Raw genomic sequence first — 17,255 nt, 5'->3', positions numbered from 1 at the left:
TCAATTTAATTCATATTTCATGAGTTCCCCTTCTTCTCAGGCCACAGGGTTCAGAGATTGAACAGGGATATGCATTTCCAGAACCCTCCCGAAAATAAATCACACTGGCTATGGGTCTTATTCATGAAACACGAGCTGAGCGAGTCATTCGTAAAACCTTTCTTGCAAACTGTTGCATTCAATTCAATGGGACAGGTCACACTACCAAAAGTTTGAACAAAACTTTTGAACTTTCAATTAATCAAAGTATCCTGAAAAAACAAAGTATCACGGTTTCTACAAAAAAAAAAATATTAGGCAACATGATCGCATTTCATGACTTGATTTCAACATTGATTATAATAGGAAATGTTTCCTGAGCACCAAATCAGCATATTAGAATAATTTAACATACAAACATCCAGTAATTAGACTAGTATGTGAGTGTGCTATAAATTCAGCCAACATTTCAAACAGCATATTGATGTCACATGATCATATCACATGGCATGTTTTGTTCTTAGAAATAAAAAATGGGTTCATTTGAATACAGTTTTGTATAAAAATGTCTTTTAGCAGTCAGGTTAATAATAGGTCAAGATTATATTAATTCTAGTTTAAAATAAAAGTGGAAGTGCATTGTAGGAAATGTGTACCCTGTTGTATACTTTGCACATTTTGGCAAATGTAGCAGGTCATTCTTTGAAATTAATAGGAAATGCTAACAGTAGTGTACTATTGACTACTACAGGTAGTGTGCTATTCTGATCTGGAGAGCTCATAAGCATGTCTCTATTTGGCCTTGACTTGAGAACTGGGGTACAAAACCACACAACCCTTGATGATTAATGGTATTATCAAGTTCACTTGGTGCCTTAAAATACCCATCGAGCGACAAGAAGTCTTCTAAATCATCTTAAAACAGCACTGGCCGTTAGCCAGGACGAGAAATTGGTCTGTTCAGATGTCAGTGGTACATTAGGAAGGGTGGAGTGGTGTGGAAAACAGAAAGCTGTGACACTCAATAGACATAAAGATGGCAAGCGATAGCATGCGTAGCTGCAGGCGAGAGATGAAGACGGAGATTGCTTGGGGGAAGGAAATGAGGTGGTCAGAGACCACGCCACATGCTAATCCTCTCTTTCCCGGCTCGCAGTCTGGCTGCACCGGTTCCCGTCTCCGTGTCTGTCTCGCAGGCGAATGGGAACGGATCTGGTGCTCTCTCAGTGCCAGCACTAGAGTGCTCTGGCCATGTTTTTTCAATTGCACTGATGAGACAGGCTGGCTCCTAATAAACGTAGCCTTTGGTTTAAATGACAGGTCTAATTTCACATACTGTGATGAGAGACTGTGGAAAAGCATGGCACAGCCTGAGACACACGAAATGGTGCCTGAGTCATTCAGATCCTTCTAGATTAATTCCATTTCCTGTGAAGATTAAGTGTGCCACAGAGCTGATATCTGATTAGGGGACTTGGGGGACTTGTTTATAATTAGTTTGGGTGTAATCTCATTTCACAGCACCTTGTGGGGAGGCAAATGTTTTCGCAAATTTATCTGCATAATTGGTCAAGGTGTTAATCAGGTTTGAAGATACCTGCTGGCTAGATAAAGCAATGAATAGACCTGTTCTACATAACATCACTGAGGAATCATGGATAAATGATATTGCTCAGCATTCTTTACATTATAAAACATTATTCATTATGAAATGGAAAGTTGTAAAATCTATTTGGATGAGCCACATTTATAAGTCATAAAATAAAACAATACTGCATGTGAGATTATGCAGTACAGTTATTTTCCCACAGGTAATTTTCCCATATAGATAGATAGATAGATACATACATACATATATAGATCACTTAATGTGTTCATAGTGTTTTTCGAGTCATGACTCTTCATTAAAGTTTCAGTTCCACACAGGCCAGTGTTTGACCAAATGTAGAGCTGTCCACCAGACAGATGGTTTCTCTTGTGTTTCTCATTTCCACACTCTTCCTTCAGCTCACGCTCAGGTTAGAAGGAAAGACTCAAGCCTCAGACACACGCCAAATGAAGCTCCACTGCCATAATATTTGTCTTGACACCCAAAGCTTCCTGAACTCTTTGTGAAGGAAGAGATCGGAGGTGTCATCTGTATGGCACATTAAAGACCTCTGGCTGTTTATTTGTTGTCAGATGGGAAGGCAGGGTGAGAAAAACTAGGCCTATCCTGCTGTTCAGCAGCACACAACCAAAGGGAAGTGGGCCTTTATTGGTGACCCCCCAACCAGGGCACACTCAGATTTCCCTTAATTTATGGATACTCCTACACAGTTCAGTCAAAACGAGGGTTTGGATTTGGGGATCAGCAAAGAGGCAGATGTGCTTGAAGAATATAGCACAAAAACAAGTGGTAATTGGAGCTGGTGGAGATCAAAAACACCCAGTGAATGACACCTAATGAATGAGTTACAATTGCATATGTCTGGATAAATTCTCATTCCATGCAGAGATGAGAATTATAATGCAATAATAGATAGCTCAATGGTGGGAAAATATGGATCTACAATTACATTTTATTTGCATTATTTTTTTTTAAGGATGGGTGCATAGTCAATAAACATAGTAACCTTAGTGAGGCAGAGGAAAATAAATGTGGATTATTATCTGGACCCTGTTAAAACCATCTATTTGAGCTGTAATGACATGCCACTCAAAGACATTGCCTGGCAACAAACCACCTGTATGATTTAATAATATGCTTGTTAGAAAGGGAAACATGGGCAATAATTTGGCATCTGAATGCAGTGGCTTTGTTTTAAAAACAGATTTTTGGTATATCTGAATCAAATCCGTTTATGTACAAAATGTACAAAATCTGTTGTTTAAAATTTGATTAAAGTTGTATTTTTGTAAATGTGTTCCAGTCTGTAAAATCAGATAGCATTGCAAGCTTTTCCATCATTTATGATGCAATCTGTATGTGTTATTATACACAATGTATGGAAATGTCAATGCTTTAAGGTCTTTATTCAACAATCTCTTCTCTTCCATGTCAGTCCCCTATGCAGTTGATGTAGTACACACAGTGCAGCGGATGTCTCGGATTTCATCAAAATGTCTTTATTTGTGTTCCAAAGATGAATAAAGGTCTTACAGGTTTGGAATAACATGAAGGTAAGCAATTAATGACAGAATTTTCATTTTTCGTTGAACTAACCTTTTAACATGTTGACATGTTTTTAACATGTTTTAACCATATACAGCCACATTACTATATTCCACACATTGATCTACCAGGAGTGGGGTTCGAACCCACGAGGACATTTGTCCATTGGATCTTAAGTCCAACGCCTTAACCACTCGGCCATCCTGGTCACTTTGTAATGCTAAAAATGCCTTTGTTCTTCTTACAGGTATTTCAGAACCACTTTGAGGTAACGCAGCCACATAACTATAATTGAATCATAGTACAGACGCATTACTATATTCCATTTATATGTAATACAATGATCTACCAGGAGTGGGGTTTGAATGTATGAAAATGTCAGTAGTTTAAAGTCTGGCTAGTTAGCATAGCCCAGTTAGTCCCTGCTGGTAGATACTGTAACTACACCATCTGGACCTACAAGTCTGTGCAATGCCAATAACCCCTTTTTTTTAACTGGAAACAGAAACAGAACCACTTTGAGAAACTGGTTTGTTGGCAACACAACCACATTATATTCCCTTTAAAATGCACGTTAATCTACCAGGAGTGGGGTTCGAACCCACGAGGACATTTGTCCATTGGATCTTAAGTCCAACGCCTTAACCACTCGGCCATCCTGGTTACTGTGTGATGTTACAAATGCCTTTGTTCTTCTTACAGGTACTTCAGAACCACGGGTTTGTTGGTAACACAACCACATACAGCCACATTGCTCTATTCCATTTAAAATTCACAATGAATTAAAGCTGCAAGCAGCGATGAAAGGGCCCTCGCACCCGGGCTTACCGCCACCCGTTGCCCGAAGGAAAACAGTGAACAGTGGACAAATTATGGCAAAGTCATTTCAAAGTGCCCCACTTCCTGCTGCTAACAGGTGGCGCTTTGACTGTAACTGAATATTGCCATGTAGATGTCTTCAGGCCAAGACAATTATTGAACGTGAAGTTTGGAGCAGATCGGACATTGTATGTCTGAGTTACAACAACTTCCTGTTTCGTGGCGTTATTCGCATACATTAGCACTTAGCCAAGTGTTGCATCATTTAATGTGTTTCTAGCATGTTTGGTACTTCGTGGCATATGGAAATGTTTCTGGGAGTGAATTACAGTGTAAAGCATGCCATTTCCTGTTGCCAGCAGGTGACGCTATAATTAACTGAATATTGGCATATAGATGTCTTTAGGCCAGGACTCTTAACACACATGTGAAGTTTAGGGCAGATCGGACATTGAATGCCTGAGTTACAACAGCTTCCTCTTTCATGGCGAAACATCGGACTTTGTCAGGCCACCACGGACACACCCTTCAGCGAAAATTCAAAATCTTTGCAATTTAACATCACTAAGGCCTTAAGATTAGACTGACCACATATGATGTAGTTCTGGTTAAATCTCTATGAGGAATTAATCACAGTGTAAAACATGTCATTTCCTGTTGCCCACAGGTGGCACTATGACTGTAACTGAATATCGCCATGTAGATGTCTTCAGGTCTCTTCAGGTCTTCAGGACTCTAATAAAACGTGAAATTTGGGGCAGATCCGACATTGTATAGGGCATAGTTACAACAACTTCCTGTTTCATGGCAAAACATCAAACTTTGTCAGACCGCCACGGACATGCCCTTCAACGAAAACTCTAGATCTTCACAATTTAAAGTCGCAAAGGCCTTTAGATTAGACTGACCAAATATGATGTTGATCTGATTAAAGCTCTAGGAGGAGTTTGTTAAAGTACAACGTCTGGAAATAGCAAATACTGCAAAAATTTTGCAGAGAAAACTCAAAATATCACACTTCCTGTTGGGTTTACAGATTTTGCACCGAAGGGCTTTTTTGTAGGTATTGGGCTGTTACATCTGTCTACAGAATTTCATACCTGTACGTGAAACGTAGCGCAAAGGGCACTTAATTGAAATTTTGTAGGTGGCGCTATCGAGCCATTTTGGCACACCTAATTCTGAAACCCATATCAGACGTAAATTTTCACCACTTCTGACGCGTGTGCAAAGTTTCATGAGTTTTCGAGCATGTTTAGGCCCTCAAAAATGTGATTCATTTCGGAGAAGAAGAATAATTGACTGAGCATTTACAATAGGGTCCTCACACCATTGGTGCTCGGGCCCTAACTACCAGGAGTAAGGTTTGAACCCATGAGGACATTTGCAAATTAGATCTTAAGTTCAATGCCTTAACCACTCAGCTTTACAGACACATTAATATATTCTATTTAAAACACACAATGATCTACCAGGAGTGGGGTTTGAACCCACGAGGACTTTTGTCCATTGGATCTTAAGTCCAACGCCTTAACCACTCGGCCATCCTGGTCATTGCATGATGCTAAAAACACCTTTGATCCTTTAACAGGGTACTTCAGAAAGCCCTTTTAGTAACCAGCAGAGCAGCATTACTTTATGGACTTATAAACCATCTTTCTCCATGGACGTCCATTCAAACGTTGCTCTTTATTGCTGAATCACATAAATAGAGCTTTCTCCAGGTATTATAGACCTCCTTGATCTAAATTTACCCAATTTTGCTCAGTCTTTGCACATGAACTCTATTACATGCACAGTAAATTGTAAATGAATGAATGACACAGCATATGTATGAATTTGTAAAATACAATTATTTGCCAAAATGTCCAAGTATTTCATCTTCTAGGGAAAGTCTCTCAAGCTGATGCTTTATGTCATTATTTGATGTCATTATTATGGTAACCATTATGCTGAATTTTGACTACACTATCTGAATGAATTGATCTGATTTCATTGATTGGAATATGAAAGTGTGGACAGCCAGTCCTAAAGATTGAATTTGAAAAAACAAATTGGAATTGTGTGCTATGAAGACATTTAAAAAACACATTTGCCTAAACCTTTAATCTAATGCCTGATACTAGCCTTTATACTACTATGCCTGATACTAGAAATGTCCATGGGGTGTAATTTATTGTTTGCAAATCACATGAAATTGCTTTTGAATGCACTATTAAGCAACAAAATGAGTGCATTCATTAAATTAGCTCCAGTCTTGTGAGGATGGAAAGCACACATAAATCAGTAACCATGGTTTCTGGTGGCTTAATATTGCAGGGGTGCCATAGCGACGGAGAGATCAACACTGACTCTGTAGAAGGTGTGGATAGCATCTATATACAACCTGTCAGTCGCTGGGCTCAGTTCCTCCCGCTTTGTGAAACAGCAGGCGTCCCTCCTGACATGGTTCTTATTAGCACTCATATAGTGAAGTGTTCATGTGAGACGAGACCTGTTTTGTCAGAAGCACACAGCCATTGTACACATGGAAGAGCAGGGAAAGAGGTTTCTGAGGAAAATCAAACATCTCAATATTAAAATGACTTTGGCACACAGGCACGTTTGACCTTGAAATGAATATTTCACCAATATTTGCCTAAACATCTCTGTTTCATCAGTCCAGTGTTTGTTTCCATTTCTATGTTTAGCAGATACTATTATCTAAAGATTTTGATTCACTGTACCAGGAGCGGGGTTCAAACACAAGAGGGCATTTGCCTATTGGATCGTAAGTCCAACACCTTAACCACTCGGCCATCCTGGTTACAGCAGGTTGTTAAAACTACCTACAATCTGGCAGAAGTGTTTTGAATCCACAAGAACATTTGTCCATTAGATGGCACTTGAAGAAACCAATAATTTTTTTTTCAGCACCACACCTACCTTTATTTCATTAAAAATTCTTATTGCTCTATCATTTTTTGATACTAAAACACTCATTTCTTTCATGACAGGGCACTTCAGAAACACTTTGGACTTGTTTACACCTGGTATTAAGATTCATCTGCGATGATCCATCATATTGATTTGTATTGCTGGGCCACTTGGAATTAGATGTGATTGGCAGGCCTAACAGGGCCCTTTTGTTTCTTTACCACAGTTTTTCTAGATTGCTAGCACACTGATTCATTTGGCACAATTTCCCAAACCATTTATTCAGTTCTTAAAACAAAGACACATTTCTCAAAGTTCTGAGATTGTGTTTATAAATGTAAAAAAATGGTGAATTGTTTAATAAATTGTGTTAGCGATCGAGAAAAACTGTAGTACCCACATACTGCCACAAATTTAAATGTAAAGCTCACCAGGAATGGGATTTGAACCCACGAGGACATTTGTCCATCAGTTAGCCATCCTAGTCATTTTATGAAGTTAACACGTTGAGAAACCAGTTTGTTGGTAACGCAACCATATACAGCCACATTACTATATTCCATTTAAAATGCACATTAATCTACCAGGAGTGGGGTTCGAACCCACGAGGACATTTGTCCATTGGATCTTAAGTCCAACACCTTAACCACTCGGCCATCCTGGTCACTTTGTAATGTTAAAAACATCTTTGTTCTTCTTAGAGGTACTTCAGTACCACTTTGAGAAGCTCGTTTGTTAGTAACACAACCACATTACTATATTCCATTTAAAATACACATTGGTCTACCAGGAATGAGGTTCTGACCCATGAGGACATTTGTCCATTGGATCTTAAGTCTAGCGCCTTAACCACTTGGCCATCCTAGTTGCTTTATAATGCTTAAAACACCTTTGTTCTTCTTAGAGGTACTTCAGTACCACTTTGAGAAGCCAGTTTGCAACCACATTACTATATTCCATTTAAAATACACATTGGTCTACCAGGAATGAGGTTCAAACCCATGAGGACATTTGTCCATTGGATCTTAAGTCCAACACCTTAACCACTCGGCCATCCTGGTCACTTTGCAAGGCTAAAAACCTTGTTCTTCTTACAGGTACTTCCGTACCACTTTGAGAAAATGGTTTGTTGGTAACGCAACCACATACAGCCGCATTACTATATTCCATTCAAAATTCTCATTGATCTTAATGATCCTGGTCACTATATGTGAATAAGCTATGTTCTTAAATTTAATGCAGAAGTTAAAACTAGATCTATGTTTCTAAACAGATTGTGCAGCTGCTCAGTGTGTGTTCTTATCGGTCCTTAATGCCAAGTGAATGTGTCCCTTTAAGCATCTTCCCCATTTGTGACACAACCGCGTTCTGCTTTGATCGCCTTCTGCACGGCTCACCAAGCAAATGCTTTAATTAGTGCTTTATTGACTAATGCTTTTCTTCAGGCCCTGTGTCACTAGCTTTACCGGCCACTGGCCTATTCTTTGTGGATTAACCTCTTTCTGTGTGCAGTTTAACCAGCCATTGTCCTGCAGTAACGTGAACTGTTCTTGCAGGAGGTTTTGACACAAAAGCCCCTCAGTGCTCAAGCAGACCTCAAAGAGCCATCATCCCTCCATCTCCAGCTCTTCAAAGACTCCTTCATCATTCTGAATCCTTCTGTTCCTCCTCGGGCCCTCGTTTAGGAGCAGGATCCCAACGGCCCTCACCTCCCCCACTGACCAGCACACTTATCCCACTGTCTCCTGGGAGCTCGGAGCTCATAAGTAAGACCTGGACAGCTGATAATGACTTTGCAGCTCTGGGGGAAGGAGATCACCGTTGTGTTTTGGTGGTTATGGCGGTGGTGGTCTGTGTGTACATGCAGGGTCCAAAATCAACACTCGGCAAGCACAAGATGAGAGTAAAAATTGACTTTTGGCAAATACAAAGGGCATTTTCCACCAGTTAAAACTACAATAAGAACAATAGACTGGTCAGTTTTGACTGAAAAAAAGAGATACCTTCATTCATCTACTAACCACTATAAGTCTTTCTATTTTTCTGACATAGTTGGTGTTTCTCCTGATGGGACTGATGGACTGGCAAATAAACAGATCACAGCTAGTTCTCACACTTTTTACTCCAATAAATATTTATCAAGGTAGGTCTATTTTCGAAAGTCAATTTATATTTTAGACATACAATTAAAAGTCATGGCCACAAAAAAAGCTTCTGAACATTCCTTCTTTTATCCGAGGTTTATTGATGGTGTGTTGCATCTATTGTCAGACCAGACATGTCAATTTGGATTGAGGGTGAGGGGATTTATCCTCTGTTTCCTATTTCTAGCACTCTTTTTAAAAATAGTGGACACCTGCTTATGTGGAGTCCAAGCGGCCCTTTCATCTGAGAGCAGCTCTAATGATCCCTTGTAATGAGCAGACCTTTGCCATGATAATGAGTGTTCAATTGTTCCTGCTTTTCCATGGCTTCTCCATCAGCAGGGGCAGCACTCTTGGCTGGGGGCTTCACCCTTTCCATCTCTTAAAACCCTGCTGGATCTCAGCAAAAGGGGGGCCAGATAGTTGCCTTTGAAGAGCACATAGTCATTATCTTTTCTGAGAGCTCTCTTTGGGTAATTGTGGTGGCTTTTTGGTGCGAATGATTTCTTGATATTGTAGACGAGTGATTCCCAGCATGTGCTTAATTTATATCTGTTATTTTTTTCTTTTCTTTTGTCCTTCATACCTGACAGGTCACGGGGGAAGGGTTCGCTTACCGCAGGGTGCTGCAAATCAATATAACACACTGGTTCTTTTCCAATAAATGACTCCGGGATGGAGGAAGATGAGTTAGACAGACCGAAGTGAACTGGTTTATTGGAGACTCAATAACTCAAGCTATTTATATGCGCAGCCTCCTCGTTTCCTTAACAACCTCTTTACCTATTTCAGGCCACCTGAGAGCTTCAGTCTGTGTTGAACGGGGATTTGTACGGAGCTCTACAGCAGTCTTTGTTTCTTGATCTCTCTACACAGTTACATGCCTGAAGAGTGCTCTTAAGTTACTGGAATACCAGTGTTTCTAAAAATGAGTCTGCACTCCCCCTGAGAAAGACAGTGAGAGATTTACACAGCTGGTCCATGAGTACAACACAAACTCCAAGCTCGCCGTCCATTCTTTCTTTCTTTCTCTTTTCAGTAAGAGAGGGTGTTGCATACATATTACATTCCCTCCAGCTGAACTCGCCCCTCATCTGATTCCTGCGATCTGGGTGGTTTTTGTGTATATTGATTCATTCTTTCATCAAATGTCAAGAGTTATTTATGTAGCAGTTGATTTTTTTTCTCTCACTAGATGTTTATTTCTTTTTAAAGATATCTAAAACAGTATTTTTGATGTAAAAAAATTACTATTGAATGTAAATAGAACAAGTAAAGGATCATGTAAACTATGTAGTAAACATGAAAATGACCAGCTGACTGTACTTTAAATGAAAATACATTTTGAATATCAAATATACTGATTTAAATTTTAAATAATTTTATTATGTGGGGAGAAAGAGAAGAGTGAAACGAGAGACGCATCTGTTTTCAATGTAGGTAACTTTGGGTGGCTTCATGGCATCTACGCACTCATTAAACTTTGAAAGGTTAGGCACTGACAAAAGACAGTCATTGTGGCACTGTAAAGTAATGGCACTATGGAGCCATGTGCTTTTTAAAACCATTTTCATAGGTTTAACGTTACATTATCAGCTCAGAAAATATGCTAATTTGACTAGAAACACTGGAGACCAGAAATGTAAAGAATATGAGTCGGGCTAAACTTCTGCATTCAGGAAAAAGATGGGTAGCACAGTTATATATAGACAGTTGAGTGTCTAATTCAATGGTCAGTTATACCACTTGGCAGTCACTATACAAAGTTTTGACCTTAGAATGAAACAACTGACCAATCAGAATCAAGTATTCCAGAGAGTCATAAATGATTGGTCAGTCACTCCATTCTGTCAAATCTTCGTATACTTTAACTTTTATGTATAATATAAATTCATCATGGCTTTTGCCATGAGAGGGGTTCAAACCCATTTTTTTTGTTCAAAGGCATTTATAAACATGGAAACAACCAAACAACTTTACCAGGAGTGGGGTTTGAACCCACGAGGACATTTGTCCATTGGATCTTAAGTCCAACGCCTTAACCACTCGGCCATCCTGGTTGCTGTGTGAGGCTAAAAACGCCTTTGTTCTTCTTACAGGTACTTCAGACCCACGTTGAGAAACTGATTTGTTGGTAACACAACCACATACAGCCACATTGCTCTATTCCATTTAAAACTCACAATGAACTACCAGGAGTAAGGTTTGAACCCACGAGGACATGTGCAAATTAGGCCTTAACCACTCAGCTTTTGTGATGCTTAGACATTGAGAAACCCTGTTTATTAGTAACGCAACCACATACAGACAACATACAACCACAACATTACTACATTCTGTTTAAAACACACATTGATCTACCAGGAGTGGGGTTCGAACCCACGAGGACATTTGTCCATTGGATCTTAAGTCCAACGCCTTAACCACTCGGCCATCCTGGTAATGATGTATACATGTTTATGGTAATGATCCTGATGTGAATGAAGTTTAATATCCACTTATTGAAAGCCTTAATTATTTATTTCCTATTAAAACAAGAAGTTGGGACAGGACATTTCATGTTTTTATAATAGTCAAATGCCTTTAAATGATTTCACACACTTGACAGCTATGTTTAAAAGCTTTATATTCAGTTCTTCAGGAGGGTGTTGATATATCAGGATGGTGCTGCAGGCTACTAAATTATTGATTTTGAGCTACTGTCTTACTGTTGTATCATTAGATCAGTATGTGGTATTTATTAGCAATCCATTGGACCAAAAGTTCTATATGTATATTTAGTCTTTCTAACTATTTTTTAGTAAAAGAAGATTTTTAAATCTGCTAAAAGTTTATTTGGTCAGCTTTTAGGTGTATATAAGCTAATAAACATGGACTAAAATCCACAAAATGACCATTTTCATTTCACTTCAGTCTGTCTTGTCAGGGGTTTCTGGTTTAAATTGTTCCGTGACTGTGGAGGCGGCCTAGTAAAAGCAGCTGCATCTTTTCCTTGTCGGAGAAGAAGGAAAACACACTCAGCCCCCGCCAGGGCTGTGGGTCTGGCAGGGTCATAACCCAGCACCTGAGCTAATCATGGACATTATCAAAACAGCAGGCTCTCTGGGGTCTGTTTGTTTATGCTATCCAGGGTGGCCCCTCGCTCTCCCCGGGCCTGGCCCGTCCTGGCCCTCGTAACAGCACCTGGAGCAGACAGTAAACACCTCTGCCTCAGTGCTGGACGAATGGGGTGCTAAAACTGAACAGGAAAGAGGAAGAAACCTTAAGCTCTACGTCAGGTCATGTCAGTGAGCGTTAGTGGAAACTGTTGGTTTTATCATTGCTTAGCTTTTTAATGTTATTATATAGGTTCCTAACAGAAGTTGCTTCACTACAATTAGATTTTAAAATACATACATATACAGTATATATTACTATGATACTATAAACCTTCTTCCACTATAAAGAAACTTCTGTGGAATGGAAAGTTTCCATGGATATTTAAGGTTCTTCATGGCACCGTAGATGCTAATAAAGAGTTCACACACTTTATTTTTAAGAGTGCAGCACTAAGCACATTACTACCAACTTGCATCACTTTTTTTCCATTTGAAACTTGCTCTTACCAGGAGTGGGGTTCAAAGCCACATGGGAATGAATTCATTAAATCATAAGTCCAGCACCTTAACCACTCGGCCATCCTGGTTAAAAGCAAGAGGAAAAAAGTCTGACTCAAGCATTGCTGTCATCTCTACAGGTTTATCTGCAGCAGGTCTGATTCTCATAGCTCTGAATCCCAAGCAAAGTTTTAATGAGGACCTGATAAGAACTGCAATCTTAACATGCTCTCTTTTTAATCTGTCTTTGTCTGTCTCTGTTTCCTCTTCACTCTCAATTCATTTCAAAGAGCTTTACATTACAAAATTAGGTTTCATTTTAGCAATTCTGTTTTGCATTGGCTGTATCAATTAAAAAAACAAATAGGCCTAGTCGAAAAATAAAATTACAACAAATTTTCTCAAATGCAAAATCCATTTACATGTTCATATGTCACATGTAGCAGCGATTGTGTGATCAGTGATGAAGGACATCTGCTCCAGAGAAACAGCAGCATGACATGTGTCCTTGCTCATGTATCTTAACTGGAATTACTGTAAAGGCCGACAGATCTGAGTATATTTTATAAGCTTCTCTGGGTTCATAAATCAAGCCAAAGGCTTTTTCATTTACTCATCTTTATAGCTGTCCTCCGAACAGCTGTAAACAATGGTTTTCTGGAACATATCAATTTATTGATTGAATCTACTTAAAAGAAAGCTCCTTTCATTATTGCCATACCAGTATATCTGTCAAAAGCTCTGGGTAGAAACATAAACTACATATATGTACTCACAAAAATATCTTTGTGCTTGATTATGAGGGGTTTTATGGAGCAGCTGTTGTTCTAATGCACATTGTCTGATGATGAATTATTCTCATTCCACTGCTTTTGAAATACTTAATGATACATGTGAACCATTTTTATTTGTCCACTACATCAGTGTTACTATGAGCCACAGTTAACCTGCTGGAGTTAGGAGTTAACAGGAGGTGCTACAGCCCAGCTATCTAATTTATGTTTTCCAAACACTCCATTTTGTTTGTGAGAATGCTGTCCATGTGCATAGAAATGTATTTGATCCTTTTTAGTTATTGTAATGCTTCTGAGAGTGTTCTTTCAATATTTCCAGGAGAACTGATTTGTAATATTCCAATAGTGCAGGGGTCTCCAAACTCAGTTCTGGAGGGCCACTGTCCTGCAGAGTTTAGCTCCAACTTGCCTCAACACACCTGTCTGAAAGTTTCTATTATGCCTAATTAGACCTTGATTAGCTGGTTCAGGTGTGTTTAATTGGGGTTGGAGTTAAACTCTGCAGGACAGTGGCCCTCCAGGACTGAGTTTGGACACCCTTGCAATAGTGAGTTGTGTTGCTGAATATGTTTATATTATGTATACTGGTTTATAGGCTATACTAACACAATCTCACAGCAATTCATAATTAACGTTTTGCTTAATTGGTCGTACAAATTCGTACAATCTCTCACTTGTACATTTTCGTATGATCTGTTTAAACTCAGTGGCAGGTAAGTTTAGGTTCGGGGTTAGGGGGTGGACTGTCATAATGAGTTTCTTCAAAAACGTTTTTGTACGATTCATTGTACAATATTTTAGCGGATTCACTCTGCATTTCAATGTGGTTGCTGCACGAAAATATGTTTTTTATATGAAGTTTTATTTAACTAAATTCGGGAGGCGCACATTCAGGTAAATCAACCAATCAGTGCAAGAGGAAGCCGGTATATAAGCCGTCTCTCACCTCTATCCCGCGACAAGTTTCACAGCATCCCTCCACCACCCCATCACCTCACTCTTGGCTGGTTTCTATCCCAGTTAAGGAGGGGGAGTACTCTGGGTTCGGGCCAAATTCTGAGCTCGGAGCCCTCCGCCGGACAGCACGCCAAATATGCATAAATTACTATACAAATTATTTTATTTTGATTTCATGAACGTGTAAACTCGTGAATAGTCTATAATCTGATAATGATTTGAAATGTTCCCTATTTGGTGGGATAAGTATCTTTCAGACAGTGCCTGGACAAATAAAACTACATTTTTTATATAGTGTTGTTTGCTTATAAAACTCCATGACACAATGCTAAGGTGTTGCTAAGGTGGTCTATGTGGTTGCTAGGGTGTTCTGGGTGGTTGCTAGGTGTTTACTAGTCAACAAAGCCTTTATGATAGATATAAGGTCTCTGTGATATTTTCTTCTCTACAAATATGGCTCAGGTTTCTCCTTCATTGCAAGTCTGGGGAATTTATTACTTCTGTTTTGACATCCACAATCATAAATCTGACTGCTTAGAAATGTAATAGCAAACCTTTCAGAGGTATAATTTGTGTTGTTGTGTAATTGGTGCAGTATAATTTAGGTAATACTTAGCGTTAAGGTTTTGTTAGTTTCCTCCTTAACCTCAAGTATTAGCAATAGTAATAGTGATGGATGCTTGTCTTAGCAAGCACTACTAACTAATGATGTGATGGTGAGCCAAGGAGCTGAAGGGAAGCAGGAGGTATATGTGCAGAGGGTCACATGTTCATTACTTGCAGTCGGACAGTGGCTGCCGGCCAGCACATAAATATGAACAGGACATCGTGACAGCGTGCCAGGATGACAAATGACTGCCGCAGTGGGGGAAGAAACGATATTTCAAGGAGGAATAGCCAAAGACACTACACTCTCTCACACACACTCAGCACACTGACCTTTCCCACATGAGGATCTGTGTGTGTAATCTCAGGTTGCACAAGCATAACAATCTCTACTACAAGCTCAGCATTCTGGTCGGCCGTCTCACCTCGCCATAAACAAGGGGTGCAATAAACGCTTGAGTATTTAAACCGCCTGAGACGAAAAGCGTGACCTTTGATCCTTACGTTGAAGGACAATATGAATGATTGATTTATATTCAATACAACTCACCTCCTGTCTTTGTGTAAAGCTGTGGCGCTGCGCTCAATGCTGCAAGAAAGGTCAAAGGTTAGCGACCATTTTGTTATAAGACATTTCATGAGAGAGATAAATCATTCATTATACATGACTTCATTAATTATTTTTATTTATGTATTTTAAAACAGTTATTTCTTGAAATTTTCCTGTTTGAGGGATGTTGAGGATAATTGATAATTATAATTATTATTTATTATTTAATTATATTTAATTTTTCTTTGTATTTATATATATTTTTTTATTTTTACTCTTTATTTTAATAATACATGATAAAGATTAAAATGGTGCACTCTTTTGATGAAAACTGAAAACTTCTTGAAAGTTTTGAAAAAATTTGTATGGAGAATGAACTTTGATAAATAAAAATAAATACATAAAGTTAAAAAATAGTCCTTTCTTGAATTTTTTCTACTTTAGGGATGTTGGAGATTGCGTTTTTGTTCTGATTAATCCTTTTAATTTTAATGTAATTTTAATGTAATTTTGCACTTTTTATTTTTAGATTTTTTTCTGGCTCCACTGAATATTTCATCAATGGTTTCCACTGAATCCTTACATACACATAAGGTTTTGAACTTTGGCCCTGACCCCTGGAGGACATTGGACTGCCTGCAGTTGATTTTTATCTCTAGGAGATTCCTTGTTTCATCTTGCCTCTCTCTGTTGTCTTTGGCCTCTTCCTGCAGTTTGTTTGTGATTTCAAACCGAGCTTATGATAACAGGGTTGAGCTCTCATGATGATACAGAGCTCTGATAAGGGTCTTGATATCAGGTCACACAGAATCAGGTCTGGTTATCCCACAACTTGACCCAGACAGGGAAAGCCTCTGTTTTATTATCTGATTACTTAAAAAATGTCGCTCACATTAGGAAGCTAGATTAAACATGAGCAAGGTCACTACAATCTGGTGATATTCGTGTGGGTCAAGGATTGTGGTGGTCACGTCACCAGGCTTTTAAAGGGATCCTTCCACACACATTCCTTTTCTTTTTCATTTCAAGTCCCTTATTGCATGGGGATGTATCTCAAACCACATCTGATTGCTATCATAAAGTTCATGTGCGGGCTTGACATGCTCTCAAATGCTTTCATCACATGTATTCAGGTCAGAGAAGATATAGACTTGGCATTTCGATCCATTTTTTGACATGTCTTTTCACCACATTATGCGTAATGTGGGAAATAATGAATCATTTTAATTAAATTTTTATTTTTTTTTATTTTTTGTTACTTATTTATATTATTTCTATTTTATTTTAAAGAGATTGCACTTTGAACAAAAAATGAATAAAATAATATAATAATAATGTCATATAATAATAAAAAAATAATAATAAAATAAAATAAAATAAAATGGTGCACTCTCAAGGACTCTTAACCAATATACAATTGGTCACCTAGTAGTTAAAGGTAGTTTGGTACCAGATTTTGATTTTAGTTTTTAATAAACCCCAAATTAAGAAAGGATTATATATATATATACCATTAAAAATACCTGTTTATTTACTTTATTTTATTTTATTTTTGTGGTAACAGGCTTGCATGCAAAATCCTGGATAGATATTAAATATGATTTGTTTAAGATTTTTTTATTATTATTTAATTTTCAAGAAGAGCAATAGTATTATTCAAAACAAAACATAAAATTAATAGCTGCTGACGTCAAGCAGTCCTTTGAACTGTTTGGTGGTCAGGACCGCTTGTTCTTGTTT

At 38.5% G+C, this 17,255-nt stretch overlaps 7 non-coding genes across 7 annotated transcripts; all 7 read right to left on the bottom strand.

Annotated features, from left to right (window-relative positions):
• Window positions 1-3,258: 3,258 nt before the first annotated feature.
• On the bottom strand, window positions 3,259-3,341 carry trnal-uaa (transfer RNA leucine (anticodon UAA)). Its single transcript has one exon. It is a non-coding gene; the product is annotated as a tRNA-Leu (tRNA).
• Window positions 3,342-3,713: 372 nt separating this feature from the next.
• On the bottom strand, window positions 3,714-3,796 carry trnal-uaa (transfer RNA leucine (anticodon UAA)). The gene has a single exon. It is a non-coding gene; the product is annotated as a tRNA-Leu (tRNA).
• Window positions 3,797-5,421: 1,625 nt separating this feature from the next.
• trnal-uaa (transfer RNA leucine (anticodon UAA)) lies at window positions 5,422-5,504 on the bottom strand. Its single transcript has one exon. It is a non-coding gene; the product is annotated as a tRNA-Leu (tRNA).
• A 1,945-nt stretch (window positions 5,505-7,449) lies between these two features.
• On the bottom strand, window positions 7,450-7,532 carry trnal-uaa (transfer RNA leucine (anticodon UAA)). Its single transcript has one exon. It is a non-coding gene; the product is annotated as a tRNA-Leu (tRNA).
• A 314-nt stretch (window positions 7,533-7,846) lies between these two features.
• trnal-uaa (transfer RNA leucine (anticodon UAA)) lies at window positions 7,847-7,929 on the bottom strand. Its single transcript has one exon. It is a non-coding gene; the product is annotated as a tRNA-Leu (tRNA).
• Window positions 7,930-10,989: 3,060 nt separating this feature from the next.
• On the bottom strand, window positions 10,990-11,072 carry trnal-uaa (transfer RNA leucine (anticodon UAA)). Its single transcript has one exon. It is a non-coding gene; the product is annotated as a tRNA-Leu (tRNA).
• Window positions 11,073-11,370: 298 nt separating this feature from the next.
• On the bottom strand, window positions 11,371-11,453 carry trnal-uaa (transfer RNA leucine (anticodon UAA)). The gene has a single exon. It is a non-coding gene; the product is annotated as a tRNA-Leu (tRNA).
• Between the last annotated feature and the right edge of the window lie 5,802 nt (window positions 11,454-17,255).

The sequence above is a fragment of the Ctenopharyngodon idella genome, chromosome 17, assembly GCF_019924925.1.
Source record: "Ctenopharyngodon idella isolate HZGC_01 chromosome 17, HZGC01, whole genome shotgun sequence".
Taxonomy (NCBI): domain Eukaryota; kingdom Metazoa; phylum Chordata; class Actinopteri; order Cypriniformes; family Xenocyprididae; genus Ctenopharyngodon; species Ctenopharyngodon idella.
The sequence above is the reverse complement of the archived record's forward strand: the minus strand, read 5'-3'. Positions and strand labels throughout refer to the sequence as shown.